The sequence below is a fragment of the Hypanus sabinus genome, chromosome 29 (genome assembly GCF_030144855.1).
Source record: "Hypanus sabinus isolate sHypSab1 chromosome 29, sHypSab1.hap1, whole genome shotgun sequence".
Lineage (NCBI taxonomy): Eukaryota > Metazoa > Chordata > Chondrichthyes > Myliobatiformes > Dasyatidae > Hypanus > Hypanus sabinus.
The window spans coordinates 7545414-7560419 of NC_082734.1; the positions used below are offsets into that span (position 1 = coordinate 7545414).

Sequence of the window (15006 nt, forward strand, 5' to 3'; positions counted from 1 at the left end):
ATGATTATGCACCAGCTGCTTATATGACCATCGCCACCTGCTCCCATGGCTTCATGTGACCCTGATTGAAGGTGCGTGGGTGGGAAGCTACGGCTCACCCACAGGTGACCGGCAGGCTAGCAGAGGGAATGAGCGCCTTGCACCTTCTTTGGTAGAGATCTATCTTCACCCAGATATGGACTGTCATGCCGTTAATTAACTCAATACAGTGAATTCCAGTTAATTAGGCTATTGGTCAATTGGGGCAGACACTTTTTCTGGGATAACTCTTAAAGAACAAAAACTAATCAAGAAAATAGCAAGGATTCCCTTTCAAGCAACACACACAAAATGCTGGTGGAACACAGCAGGCCAGGCAGCATCTATAGGGAGAAGCACTGTCGACGTTTTGGGTCGAGATCCTTCGTCAGGACAACTGAAAGGAAAGATAGTACGAGATTTTAAAGTAGGAGGGGGAGGGGAAAATGCGAAACGATAGAAGAACGGAGGGGGTGGGGTGAAGCTGAGAGCCAGATTTTGCCAATCACCTTTCCAGCTCTTAGCTTCACCCCTCCCTCTCCAGTCTTCTCCTATCGTTTCATATTTCCCCCTCCCCCTCCTACTTTCAAATCTCTTACTATATTTCCTTTCAGTTAGTCCTGACGAAGGGTCTCGGCCCGAAACGTCGACAGTGCTTCTCCCTATAGATGCTGCCTGGCCTGCTGTGTTCCACCAGCATTTTGTGTATGTTGCTTGAAATTCCAGCATCTGCAGATTTCCTCGTGTTTGCTTTTTAAGGATTCCCTTTGCTTATTTGGGATACTATGCCATTTAATTGGGAAAGAAGACAGTTGCCAAACTGTTTCTAACTACCATTAGTTGCGTGCTCTTGTATGGCTGTTAGACACCATATCGTACTTAGGGCAAACTGTTTTTAAACAGCATCAGTTGTGATTATTTGTGTTCAAAAATCAGTGAGTTTTATAACTGGTAGTTGGCAAGAATAGGCAGTAAGACAATTCAGAACTATTTTGCTCACTCTGGTTTCAAGCATTCAGGCTTACAGATGCCAAAAATGGCAGAAGTGAAAATTAAATTAATTAACTACATCAACAAACTATGAAGAACTTTGAACATACAGACAATCATCTTGAATGTTACAATGAAGATGTGAAGATGCAATCGTCAGAAGCATTGTACAAAGGCACTCACCCGAGTCTGAGCTGATTTTGTTCATTTACAGTCAATCAAAAGAAGACAGCGGTGCGCACTAGGTGAATTCCTCTGTCGAAAACTGTTACGAACTATTACACAGTTTTATAGCACTGTAGTATTGGTAGTATTCTAATTTGTTCCATATTTCACTCAAGTACACAACTTGTTACTCGATTAAATGGTAGTTTGTCTTCTTTATACTTTCTTAACTATTTCCATTAAACTTTGGAATACTGAGGCAGCCGCTTAATTGGACCAAAACGTACCTGTCCAAATTAACTGGAATCCTCAATTCTACACACCTTTTCACAGAAACCTATCTACATTCTCAAATGTCACCTGATTCATTGAACAGAGGCTTCAGAAGCTCTTTATCAGCAGTTTAGGTCACTAATAGAGAACTGAAATATAATATACATGCTCAGAGGCAAAAAAAAACATTAATAGATAAATCCAATGTGAAAGATATTCCTTGATCAAAACCACAAAAGATTTTGCAGAGCTGGAAATCCAGAGAAACAGTAACGAAATGCTGGAGGGGCTCAGCAGGTCACAGGCAGCATCCATTGAAAAGGATAAACAGTCGCTGGTTCACGCCAAAACCCTGGAAAAAGAGCTGGAAAGGAAGCGGGAAGATGTTGGCCCAAAAACGTTGACCATTTATTCCTTTCCATGGATGCTGCCTGACCTGCTGAGTTCCTCCAGCACTGTAAGTGGGCTTGAAAGTTCAAAGTAGATTATTATCATAGTACACACTTGAGGTTCATTTTCTTGGGGGCATACTCAGTAACTTAAAGAAACAATAAAATCAATGAAATACCATGCCCAACAGGATGGACAAACAACTGACTTGCAAAAGACAACAAAATGTGCAAATAACAGAGAGAGAAAAAAGAAATAATTATTATAAATAAGCAATAAATATCAATAACACGCCCTTTATCAAGGACAAGTAATTACAACCCAGGTCCACAGATGGCCAGACAGGTAACCCAGAGATATTTGCATAAAGAAAGCCATTAATGTGATCTGTGAAGCAATGGCTTGTTTCAGCTCTGGCTGGGATTCAGGTAGTACAGCTGGCCTCAACATCAATAGACAAGGAAGCAAATAGAAGAGCTCAAAAAATGTGCCTGGGAAACCCAGTGTAGGTAGCAGCAGACTGCAGCGTGATGTTCCTTGTGGTCAAATCACTGGATCAGGTCATAGGCCGAAGATGTTCCTTTGGCTGAGGCATCTGCCAGTTACGCAATCACATCCTCCGGTGAGGAATGAGCAAACGGGACAAAAAAAAGCTAGACAATTAACTGAAAAAGCTCTTGACAGACGACAGAAAGCTGCAAGGAGCAACAGCATTGAAGCAGGATATTTGGCCCATCTACAGCATGACAGTTTTGATTTCAATTCATTGATCAATGAACTTTCTGTCTCACATTCACTCAGATCACATTTTTTCCCCATTCTGACGTTTGGTCTGAACAACTGAATCTCTTGACCGTGCCTGCATGCTTTTATGCACTGAGCTGCTGCCAAATGATTGGCTGATTAGAAATCAGCATTAATGAGCAGGTGAACAGGTGTAGTTAATAAAGTGGATACAGAGTGTATGTATGGCTTCATGGTCTTACTTCTGGAAACACTTGTCTGACCCAAAATTTTAATTTCACCATTTAAAAATAAAGTTGTTTTCCAACTTCTCTTTAATTATTTGATTGACTGCATTTATTTCTGAATGGATGAGGTTCCACATCCCTGACAAACCTGGATGAAGAACTTTATAATGGATTTTAGTGACTAATTTATACACTCATTGCCCACTTTATCGATACTTCCTGTACCTAATAAAGCAGCCACTGAGTGCACATCATTGTCTTCTGCACACCACCGTTGTAACGTGGGTTATTTGAGTAAGCCGTTCTAGCCATTCTCCTCTGCCCTCTCTCATTAATAAGGCATTTTCGTCCACAGAACTGCCATTCACTGGATTTTTTTTTTGTACCATTCATTTTAAACTCTAGGGACAGTTGTGGGAGAAAGTCCCAGGAAATCACCTGTTTCTGAGACACTTAAATCACCCTGCTTGGCACCAACAATCATTTCATGAAGTCACTAAGATCACATTTCTTCCCCCATCCTGATGTTTGGTCTGAACAACTGGACCTCTTGACCATGTCTGCATGCTTTTATGCATTGTGTTGCTGCCACCTGATTGGCTGATTAGACATTTACATTAACAAGCAAGTGTACGGGTGCACCTAATAAAGCGGCACTGAAGGTATAAAAAGCTCAAACACACGGAAATCTGCAGATGTTGGAAATCCAGAGCAACACACCCAAAATGCTGGCGGAACTCAGCAGATTAGGCAGAATCAATGGAAATAAATTAACAGCTGATGTTTCAGGACAAGACCTTTCTTCAGGACTGAGAAGGAAATGGGAAGACACCAGAATGAAAAGGTGGGGAGAGGGGAAGGAGGCCAGCAGTAAGGTGATAGGTGAAGCCAGGTCAAGAGCTGGAGAGGAGGGAATCTGATAGGAGAGGAGAAGTGATAGGCAGATGAGACAAGGTAAAAGGTCACAGTAGAAACAGAGGAAAGGGGGAATGAAGGAGAAATCACTATCAGGCCATCAGGTTGGAGGGTACCCAGACAGAATATAAGGTGTTGCTCCTCCACCTAGAAGTGGCCTCATCTTGGCAGAAGAGGAAGCCATGGGCTGACGTATCAGAACAGGAATGGGGAAAAGAAAGCGTCTTGGTCTCACCATCTGGAAACATCTGTCTGACCCACAATTTAATTTCACCGTTTAAATATAGTAACTTTCCGTGTACAGTTTTCAACGCACACTGCTGCTGCTTTATTAATCTAATCTGAACAGGGCAGCCTGTCAGCTCCTTTCAACTTGACAACACTCGAGTAAAAAAAAAATCCCTCGAGTTTATTGCATTTACTCCCTGAAGTCATCACAGTAACTGTGAAGCCATAGGAGCCGGCAGGCAGGGAGGGCGATGGAGTTACACTGGCAATCCTACTCTTCAACACAATGATGCTCTCACCCAGAAGGACAGAGCAAAAAGTGGCTCTTTCAGATCCCCTCAATCTCTCCTGCTCACCCTGTAGCTGCGAGCACAGCTCAAAATAAACATCACCTCCAATCACCTGAGCAATGAGATGCAGTTCCTTGTTAATAGTGTCACTAGGTGTGTTTATTGACACAGATCAGGAAGGTCTCTCTGAGAGCACTCTAATCTCGAGTGGGACTAGGAGAAGCCACCCGACGCGCACACCTGCCACTGAACATGACTAGAGTTGAAGATTCGCTTTACTTTACGTTGAAGCAGACAGTGATATATGTTGTTTGCATCAAATCAAACCAGTGAGGATCATGCTGGGAAAGTGTAGCCACACATCCTGTGCCAACGTCGCACGCCCACAACTTATTAACCCGAACTGGAATGCGGGCAGAAACCAGAGCACTCGCAGGAAATCCACTTGGTCATGGGGAAAATGAGCAAACTCCCTACAGACCATGGCAGGAATCGGGCACTGCAATGCATTATGCCACCGCGTTGAATACACCCTCTCACCCCAGCTGAAAAGACTGCATGTCTTGGTTTTGGTCTGGGTTTGGAAAATGGCCACTGCTGTACAGTAACACAGTAATGGCCATATACAACTAATATTGATTTCTCTTTTCGGTAAAAAAAATTCCCCTTCCCCCCATCTTTCCCTCTTCTTCTATTCCCCACTCTGGCCTTTTTTACCTCTTCTTACCTGCCTATCACCTCTCTCTGGGTCCCCTCCCTCCTTCCCTTTCTCCTATAGTCACTCTCTTCTCCTGCCAGACTCTTCCTTCTCCAGCACTTTACCTTTCACATCCACCTGGCTTCGCCTGTCATCTTCTGGCTTGTCCTCCTTCCTCTCCCCCTACTTTCTTATTCCGGTGTCTTCCCCCTTCCTTTCTAGTCCTGATGAAGGGTCTCAGCCCAAAACGGCGACTGTTTATTCTTTTCCATAGATGCTGCCTGACCTGCTGAGTTCCGCCAGCATTTTGTGTGTGTGTTGCTTGGAAGTGACCGAACCAGCTCCTCACAATTAGCTTCATGTCAAGTACTCAGTGCCATCTACTTTGTCACAGCGCAAGAGAACTTTGCACACTCATCACATCTTGGCATATTTCCTCACACTCCTGGGCATCATTAACAAGCACTAACTAACTAATTTGGGCATCACTTGGTGTGAGAATAACCTGGCATCTCAACAAACAAAGCAACAAGAGGATCACAACCATGTCGTGGTTTGGAGGCTCGCGTGCCTCAATGACCCAGAGAGCCATGTTGGCTGAGTCAGAGCCAGGTGCTTTGGCTCTTGGTAGGGTCACCCATGCCAAACAAGTCAAAGGATAGAGGATGGAGTGTTCGAGGCTTAGCTCAGGGCCAACAACCCTGACTGTTCAAACAAATTTGTTATGGAAACAGCAATGAAGAATCCTTCCACATCTGAGTATGATGGTACTTGTGTCTCCACTCAGGACCTGTATGGCTGACAGTAGTGAAAACCCTGAGGAAGCTAATGGCTTGAAGGAAAACCTGAATGCCACCAAGACCAAGACCAAAGTTGTTGTTTGGACTGTACAAACCATGTACAACACTGGCAAGCTAGCACAAATAACTGCAGGACAGACAGGGATGGACAGCTGTCAAGGCTGACTGAAGCACCAGCAGCGTAACGGGCAGTCAGTACAGCAAACAAAGAGAGGAGTGTAGAAACACTGACAAGACGTTGAGCGGCAAAGGGAAAGAGGTTTGAGATGTGCAGGGTGTTGAGGCGGTGAGGTGGAGAAGAAAGAATGAGGATTTTGTGCCAGTGAAACTTCTAAAGGGGGCGCCAGCGAAGAGTTCTGACCAGTCCAAAACACAAATCTCTTTCCAGAATCCCCTTCAGTGGGTTCACCCTCCACAGGAAAGGAGAAAAATATTAAATACCCATCTCAGCATATACTCCTAAAGTGACTCCCACCTTGGAAAATAAAATCCCTAGATGGGGGAATCAGGACAGAACCACAACGTGATTGTAGCAGGTGTATGTCCCACTAACACTCAGAGTGAGAATAACTACTTAGCTGAGATCAAGAACACAGCTCACATTAAGCCAACGAATAGCAACCTGTCCTTGGTCAGCCCATTTGAAAGGAACCCCATACCAGTAGCACTCACATCTCTGGTGATGAAGTGCTTTCAGAGGTCGGTTATGCCTACAATCAACTCCTGCCTCAGCAATGACTTGGAACCACTACAGCAGACGCGATCTCATTGGCTCTCTATCCAGTAATTCCTTCATCTCCATCACCAATATTAACCTTTTATTCCAGATTTATTAAATTATTTTATGTTGCTACAATCTGGCTTGTTAGGGACTTGAAACATTACTGTTTCTCAATAGAGCTCAGTAATGAACTCCTTCTCATCTTCTGTTTATCAAGACCTACGAGTCGCTGTGCAGAACGTCAAGGACTGGGTGATCATAAACACGTGAGATTCTGGAAATCCAGAACAAAACACACAAAATACTGGAGGAACTCAGCAGCTATGGAGGGGAATAAACAGTCAATATTTCGGACCAAGACTCTTCAGCAGGACTAGAAAAGAAGAGGGTAGAAGCATGAAGGGTCTTGGCCCCAGCCATCAACTGTTTATCTCCCTCTATAGATGCCACCTGACTTGATGAGTTCCTCCAGTATTTTGTGTGCGTTGTTTGATCATTCAATTTTGTAAATACGAATCAATAAAATGCTGGAGGAAGTCCGCAGGTATGGAAAGGAATAAAGAGTCAACGTTTTGGGCCAATGTCCTTCATCAGGATTGTGAAGCACTGTGGGAAAAATGGGAAGATGGTGAAAGAGGAGAAACCTATTAATTCTAGCTGAAGAGGGACACTGAATGAAGAAGGTCTTGAAGAAGAAAGAATTAAACTCAAAAATAGTGCACTAGGTCAAAATGCAATAATAGGAGGAAAGCTTTTTTATTAGTATGTCCTGGGCTACAAGAATGGGACTAACATCCTCTTGGTTGAGTGTCTTAGAAAGACGTCGACATTCTTCCCCGATGTCTTGAATTGAAGGGTACAGCTCCATACCTGTGCAGTGACCATTTAATTAACAAGCAGGCCAATATGCAGCCTCAATTTGGAATAGCACAGACGTGCAGATTCCAGGCTCTCCAATCCAGTCCACACAGCCACGGCAACTTAGCGCCTTTTTGCATTTACGTTTCAGAGCTGCTGGTTAGCAAGTGGTGGAATTTAGTTAAGTTTCATGTTTGAAAGCTATTGTAGCTCAACTGGTGGCAAATCCTAAATCACACAACATTGAGATAAATTAGCATCAGTCCGGGATATAACATCAGCAAAAAAAAAGAAAGTGTAATTTAAACTTTCTATATACAAAAAACTAACAGTCCAGTATTGTTTGTCACAGTGGCAGAATCTCCAAAAGTGTTATACAGACAATAAATTGGTGGGAATTAACTTCCTGTGGTTGAGGCTGCAGGCAAACAGAAATAAAACTTAGAAAACGTACTTTTGATGACCAAGCACTAACACGAGGGAATGGATCTATCTTAGGAACCAATTGGTTTGCGTGGCTTATGCCAACAATCAAACAGATTTGTTTTCCAAACACTCCTTTCTAAATTTATTTATTCCAGAGTGCTTTTCAAATCTACTGCTCCAAGTTAGCAAGAGGTTTATCCTCCTCTTGATTCAGTATCTTGGTTGAATGGCATCTACCATTTTGGCCATTCTCAGAGCCACGAGCCAGAGTGACTCTGAACTGTAAGACTCTGCAGTTTCTTCCCCCACCCCCCAACCCATCACCAAGTCTCCTATGCCAGTCAGGTTAATTAAACCCCTAAAAAACAAAAAACATAAATCTTCCCTTCGTCGGGTGTTCAGTGATACGCTCTCTCATAGCTCCCTTCCTTGAGCTCTATGGCCCTCAACTCTCCGCCCTTCTCCAGCCATTTATCCCTTTCGCCAATCAATTCCCAGCTATTTACTTCACCCCTCCCCAGTTCCACCTATCAGCTACCACCTTGTACTTCTTCCTTCCCTGCCCCCACCTTCTTACTCTGCCTTCTCCTGTTTCTTTCTGGTCCTAATGAAGGGTCTTGGCCTGAAACATCAACTGTTTACTCTTTTCCATAGATGTTGCCTAAACTGACTTCCTCCAGCATCTTGTGTATGTTGCAAGAAGCCAGTCTGGCCCTCTGTCTGGTCCGCAATCCCAAAGATACTTTCAGTGAATTGATATATTCTCACTTCAATTCTGAATAGCCTGCTGCTTATCCTGAGACTGTGATCCTTGGTTCTAGATATTTCAGAGAGGAAAACTTTCATCCCACAAATGCACTCAGTGGCCACTTTATAAGGTAGGTCCTGTACCTAATAAAGTAGCCAGAGTGTATATTTATGGTCTTCTTCTACTGTAGCCAATCGACTTCAAGGTTCAATGTGTTGTGCACTCAGAGATGCTCTTCTATACATCACTGTTGTAAGGAGTGGTATTTGAGTTACTGTCACCTTCCTGTCAGCTTGAACCAGTCTGGCCATTCTCCTCTGACCTCTCACATTAACAAGGCATTGTCACCAACAGAATTGTCACTCACTGGATTTTTTTTTTGTATTTTGCACCATTCTCTGTAAACTCCAGAGACTGTTGTGCGTGAAAATCCCAGGAGATCAGCAGTTTCTCAGATACTCAAACCATCCCGTCTGGCACCAAAAACCATTGCACAGTTAAAGTCACTTAGATCACATTTCTCCCCACTCTGATGTTTGGTCTGAACAACAACTGACCCTCTTGACCATGTCTGCATGTGTTTATGCATTGAGTTGCTGCCACATGATTGGCTGATTAAAATCAGAATCAGGTTTTTTATCACCGGCATGTGTTGTGAAATTTGTTAACTTAGCAGCAGCAGTTCAATGCAATACATAATTGAAGAGAAAATAAATAAAATAAAAATAATCATAAGTAAAATAATTACAGTATATATATACTGAATAGGTTAAAATCATGCAAAAAACAGAAATAATATATATTTTAAAAGTGAGGTAGTGTTCACAGGTTCAATGTCCATTTAAAATTTGGATGGCAGAGAGGAAGAAGCTGTTCCTGAATCACTGAGTGTGTGCCTTCAAGCTTCTGTACCTCCTACCTGATGGTAACAGTGAGAAAAGGGCATGCCCTGGGTGCTGGAGGTCCTTGATAATGGACACAGCCTTTCTGAGACACCACTCCTTGAAGATGCCCTGGGTACTTTTTAGGCTAGTAATTTACAACCCTCTGCAGTTTCGTTCGGACCTGTGCAGTAGCACCCCATACCAGACATTGATGCAGCCTATCAGAATATTCTCCACATTACATCTACAGAAGTTTTTGAGTGTATTTGTTGACATACCACATCAATAGTTACCAGTAGATATTTGCATTAACGAGCAGGTGTACCTAATAAAGTGGCTACTGATGTACATTGTCAAAGTCTGGATGAATTTTTCATGTTTTCAATGAGAAAACTTCTTATTCCATGTCTCCTCACAGGACAATTCCCCATCCCAGAAATCAACCTTTGCTGCAAGCATACTGTTCCTGTGAAAGGGAAACAAGCCCTATAAAATATTCCAGGTGTGGTCTCACCAAGAATCACACATGGTTTCAGTAAGAGTGGCTGTTTACCTGTCAACAAAATTATTACTGACCTAACTATGACTGTGTAAATGAAATGCCATCTATAAATTGCCTTATAATAGAATCTCAGATAAAAAATCTGTTTGTAGAATATCAGTTGAAGATGAGAGGGCATACAGGAGGTAGATATACCATCTAGTTGAGTGGCGTTGCAGCAACAACCTTGCATTCAACATCAGCAAGACCAAAGAGCCGACTGCGAACTTCAGGAAGGGTAAGATGAGGGAACACAAACCGATCCTCACAGAGTAATCAGAAGTGGACAGAGTGAGCAATTTCAAGTTCCTGGGTGTTAATATCTCTGAGGACCTAATCTGGGCCCGACATACAGATTATATCCATTAAGAGATTTGGTTTGTCAACTAAACACTCAAAAACTTCTACAAATGTACTGTGGAGAGCGTTCTGACTGGCTGCATCACTGCCTAGTATGGGGGGGGGGGGGGTGGGTGGGGCTACTCACAAGAGCTAGGTAAGTTGAAGAAACTTGTAAAATAAGTCATCCTCCATAGTATCCAAGACACCTTCAAGGAGCAATGCCTTAGGAAGGTGACATCCATCATTAAGGACCCCCACCGTCCCAGACATGCCCTCTTCTCTTTGCTACCATTGGGAAGTAGATACAGAAGCCTGAAAGCACATACTGGACTTAATGTAACTCAAGTTTTTTTTCTTCTATATTTATTTATCATGTACTTCATAGTACTGCTGCCATAAAGTTTGCAAATTTCAGAATCAGAATCAGGTTATCAGCGGCATGTGACATGAAATTTCACAACACATGCCAGTGATATTAAATCTGATCCTATACAACTTCACCCAAATTCTCTCAATTAACAAAAGCCTATCAATCCGTTATTTAAAACAGTAAGTTGACTCAGTGTCAACTACAATTTGTGGGATTTTAAATAGTTCAAGTTAATGTTAAATTAGTCAGCTCCATCATGGGCACTAGCCTCCATAGTATTCAGGGCATCTTCAAGGTGCAATGTCTCAAAAAGGCAGTGGAAGGACCCCCATCACCCCATCCCTTCTTCTCATTGCTACCATCAGGAAGGAAGTACAGAAGTCTGAAGGTACACATTCAACGATCCAGGAACAGCTTCTTCCCATCTGCCATCTGATTTCTAAATGGACCATTGAAACCATTAACACTACCTCACTACTTTTTATTTCTGTTTTTGCATTATTTATTTAATTTAACTATTTAACATATATATGCTTACTGTAATTTACAGTTTTCCCCTATATTATCAATGTTCACACAAGTCTTTTGTTACTAGTACACAAAAGAATTTAAACTGCACACAAAAAGTTATCTCCCTCTACCTCATTGGCATATTAAGTATATTTCACGATCGTACTCAATTACATTTCCCGTTTCTGATGCAGACAGTGTTGGCAATATAGAGTTTATAATGATTTGTCTGCAGGCTTATTTACACTGCTTTTATTGAAGAAATTATTAAGTGTGCACATGTTGTCACTGGGCAAAAACATACACAGCACAAGATTTTTGCACATGCTGGTCAGTACAAATTGGAGGGAACATTGATCATGTCACAAACAAGAGAAAATCTGCAGTTGCTGGAAATTCGAGCAACACACACAAAATGCTGGAAGAACTCAGCAGGTCAGGCAGCATCTACCGAAAATAGTACAGTTAATGTTTTGGGCCGAAACCCCTCACCTACCAGCCCACCAGCCTTCATGTCTTGCACATAAAATCTCCAAAGCCATGATGATCATGTATTGCAATGTACTGCTGCTGCAAAGTTTACTTATTTCACAACAAGTGCCAGTGATATTAACCTGATTCTGATCCACAGACCTCCAACACGCTGCATGTACAAATATTTCCAAACTTCACTCCAAATAGCTGAAAGTTACCCTTTCAGTGTCTGTTACTATCAAAATATTAATAAGTTTATATTAACAGTCATTTAGCTTTCAGGATTTTCTTTTTCCTTTGGGATTATCATGCGTTAGCAGAATTACTCTCTTATATTTTACAATTTACTAAAGAGGGACTCAAGTTCACAAACTTTAGGGTTGTTAATTTAATATCAGAACTGCTATCACACTCTTTAATTTCAATGAATCCAAATGGAAAGCTTTACAGAGTCTTCTAATATTTGAATCTGTGCTATTTGATGCAGAGATTAGGTATTTGGGGGAGAAATTGGGATCTCCTAACAGGAAGATCAACTCTGTGGCAATTATGTCTACAATTGCAATACACAGTAATCTATACATTTCACCCCACACCTCCAAAACAAAAATCCCTATAAACTCACCACAAAGCAGGATGATGAATGGGACAACAAAGCAAGAAATTAGGTACAAGGCTCATTGGGTGGACTCGACACAAGTCAAAATTCAACCACAAGCAACAGCGTGGCGTCGAATGTGAGTTTACAGAGAATGGTGCAAAATACAAAAATAGTCCAGTGAGTGGCAGCTCTGTGGATGAAAATGTCTTGTTAATGAGAGAGGTCAGAGGAGAATGACCAGACTGGTTCAAGCTGACAGGAAGGTGACAGTAACTCAAGTAACCACACATTACAACAGTGGTGTGCAGAAGAGCATCTCTGGATGCACACCCTCCCCTCTCCACTTTCAGTTACTTTATCATTAAAAGTTCTTTTTGTCTATTTTACTTTCACATCTAAAGTCAGAACTCACAAACTACAGCAGAGAGAAAAACCATAAAACCACAATAGTTGCAATCATCTTCAATGAAGTGTAAATTTTTTTGATCCAGTCTCTAATTTATACAAGGCACAATATTACCACAACGTTAGTTAGCAAAGCCACTCCAAACTAACACGAGAATTATCACACAGTGAAGGATACACTAAGTTTTGGAATGTGACACATTGCAAAGCATCTACTAATCATACAATCTTGTTGCTCAAACTCGTTATCTAAACAGAAATGTTTCACTTCCATAGACAATGACATCCTGAAAGCAATGATGAAAAAATGCACAAAATATGTACACGAATTAAAGTAAAATACCAGCTTATATCTGCACAGAAAATGAATCCTCCAAGAAATATTTTCACTCACGTATGGCTTGTACAGGTGCAACAGAAGACATGAGCATTCTTCAAGATTTTTGACAAGTTATACATCATATATTGCAGACACAGGGCCAATATATGTTGATATTTTTCTGGGAGAAATATAGCCAGAAACATTAAAACTATTATAAATGTTGCCCCAAAGTTGACAGACGGAAGTACAGACAGCAACAGGATGGGGCCGTGATCTGGTCACCAGGGTGACTGTGGAATAATTTCAAATACTGCTTTGTGTTAAGGTGGGGGGTGGTTTATGGTAGTGGAGAGGGATCGGTAGAAAGTGGAAGACGGGAGATGATGCCCATTCCTCCACACCTCTCCCCCCACCCCTCCCCGCCATCACTAAGTTAGATCTTGATAATTGAGGACTGAATAGGGGGAAAACAGGAGAGAAAACAGATTATCGTGCTGTATGAGCATTATATTACTGTGGACTACAATATTTCACCCTCTTTGGCCAGAAATGCCCGTTAATGCCCTGCTGTACTGCTCCCACTGCGATTAATAGATTCTTAATCCATTAGAGTCAAAATTCAATTGCGCCAGATTCCCGCTAACTCCATTCCTTTTTACAGAAGTGAGTTTAATATTACCTTACATGTGAAATTCAAGCCTTATTTCCTCCACTGATCGCTTTCAGGGGATTTTTTCCTCTTGCAAACACACAGCTGAACAATGGAGAAGCCACCATCTTACCACAATGCACTGTCCGATCTCCCGCGCAATGCGCAAGCGCGTGCATCGCCCGGCATGCCGGAAGTTGTAGTTTAACTTCCCTCGTATTCGCCCTGGAACCCGAAGGCGTCGCAGCAGGAAAAAGAACTGCAATTCCCAGGATGCGCGGCGCGCCGCCGGACCGGCTCCGGCTGGGAGGGGGGAGCCGAGCGGAAGCGGGGAAGAACGAGGGGAGGATGGAGAGGCACGGAAGTTGCCGAATGGTTACGGAGATTGCCGAATAGGAGAGTAGGGGCGGCGGGACCGCCGAATTGTGACGGAAATTCACGAAGCCGCAGAGTGGTTTCTTAAAGGGGAATGCCAGTGTTTTGCGACACGGTTACCCCCTTTGGCGAGCATTTGAAAAATTACGCTTGAAAATGCTATGGTTAGGTTTTAGTTAAGGTTTCTGCTAATATTCTTTCGTACCGGAGTAAAATCACCTTTGAATCAATATAATTTGAATTCCTTGTCATCAGTAATAAAGAATTATTGTATTGGAGAGATGCGCCATTTATGCAAATGAACGCACTTTATAATAAAACAAATCTTCAAATTTATGAACACGAAAAAGTCTGCAGATGCTGAAAATCTAAAGCAACACACACAAGCTGCGGGAGAAGGTTTCCTGAAGAAGAGTCTCGGCCCTAAACGTCGACTGTTTATTCATTTCCATGGATGCTGCGCTCCACCAGCATTTTGTGTGTGTAAATTTTAAATTTAGTAAGTGTTCACAGTATTTTGCCTATAAGCTACTTTAAATCGCTGAAAAATTTGATACAGTTTTTTTAAAATCTCCGTGTTTTATTGATCAAGTTTCTCAGCAAATCAAACGTTTTTAGTTGTGTAAGGCTTTTAATACACAACAAACACTGGACCTGAGTCAATGTGGTCAAATTCTCACATTTGGACACGGAAGCCGGCTTTGCAGGCACCGGCTAACTTGAACCAGTTTGATTATTTTTTAAACCAGTGTTAAAGATGTAGGAAACACAACAGTATTTGTTATAGAACCACAGCAAGACACGGTACATCATCCCAAGCAGTTTGAAAGAGTGAAAAAAGAAAGACCAGAAATCTGTAATTAGACCATAAGACATTGGAAAAGAATTAGGTCTGCTCCACAACTCAATCATGGCTGATTTATTTTCCTTCTTGACCCCATTCTCTGCCTTCTATTTTTGACGCTCTTACTAATCAAGGACCGTATGGAACTTGTAATTATTTTTTGCGTGAAATATTTCCTTCTCATGTTTTAATTACTGTG

At 42.0% G+C, this 15006-nt stretch overlaps 1 protein-coding gene across 3 annotated transcripts in view; it reads right to left on the bottom strand.

Moving 5' to 3' along the window:
- Window positions 1-13740, bottom strand: part of scaf1 (SR-related CTD-associated factor 1) — a 69172-nt gene extending 55432 nt beyond the window's left edge. The window contains exon 1 of one of the 3 annotated variants that reach the window (XM_059953552.1): window positions 13619-13740. The gene's annotated coding sequence lies outside the window, so the exon portion shown is untranslated. The remainder of the gene's footprint in view (window positions 1-13618) is intronic. The other 2 variants (XM_059953553.1, XM_059953554.1) reach the window with 2 other exon arrangements.
- Between the last annotated feature and the right edge of the window lie 1266 nt (window positions 13741-15006).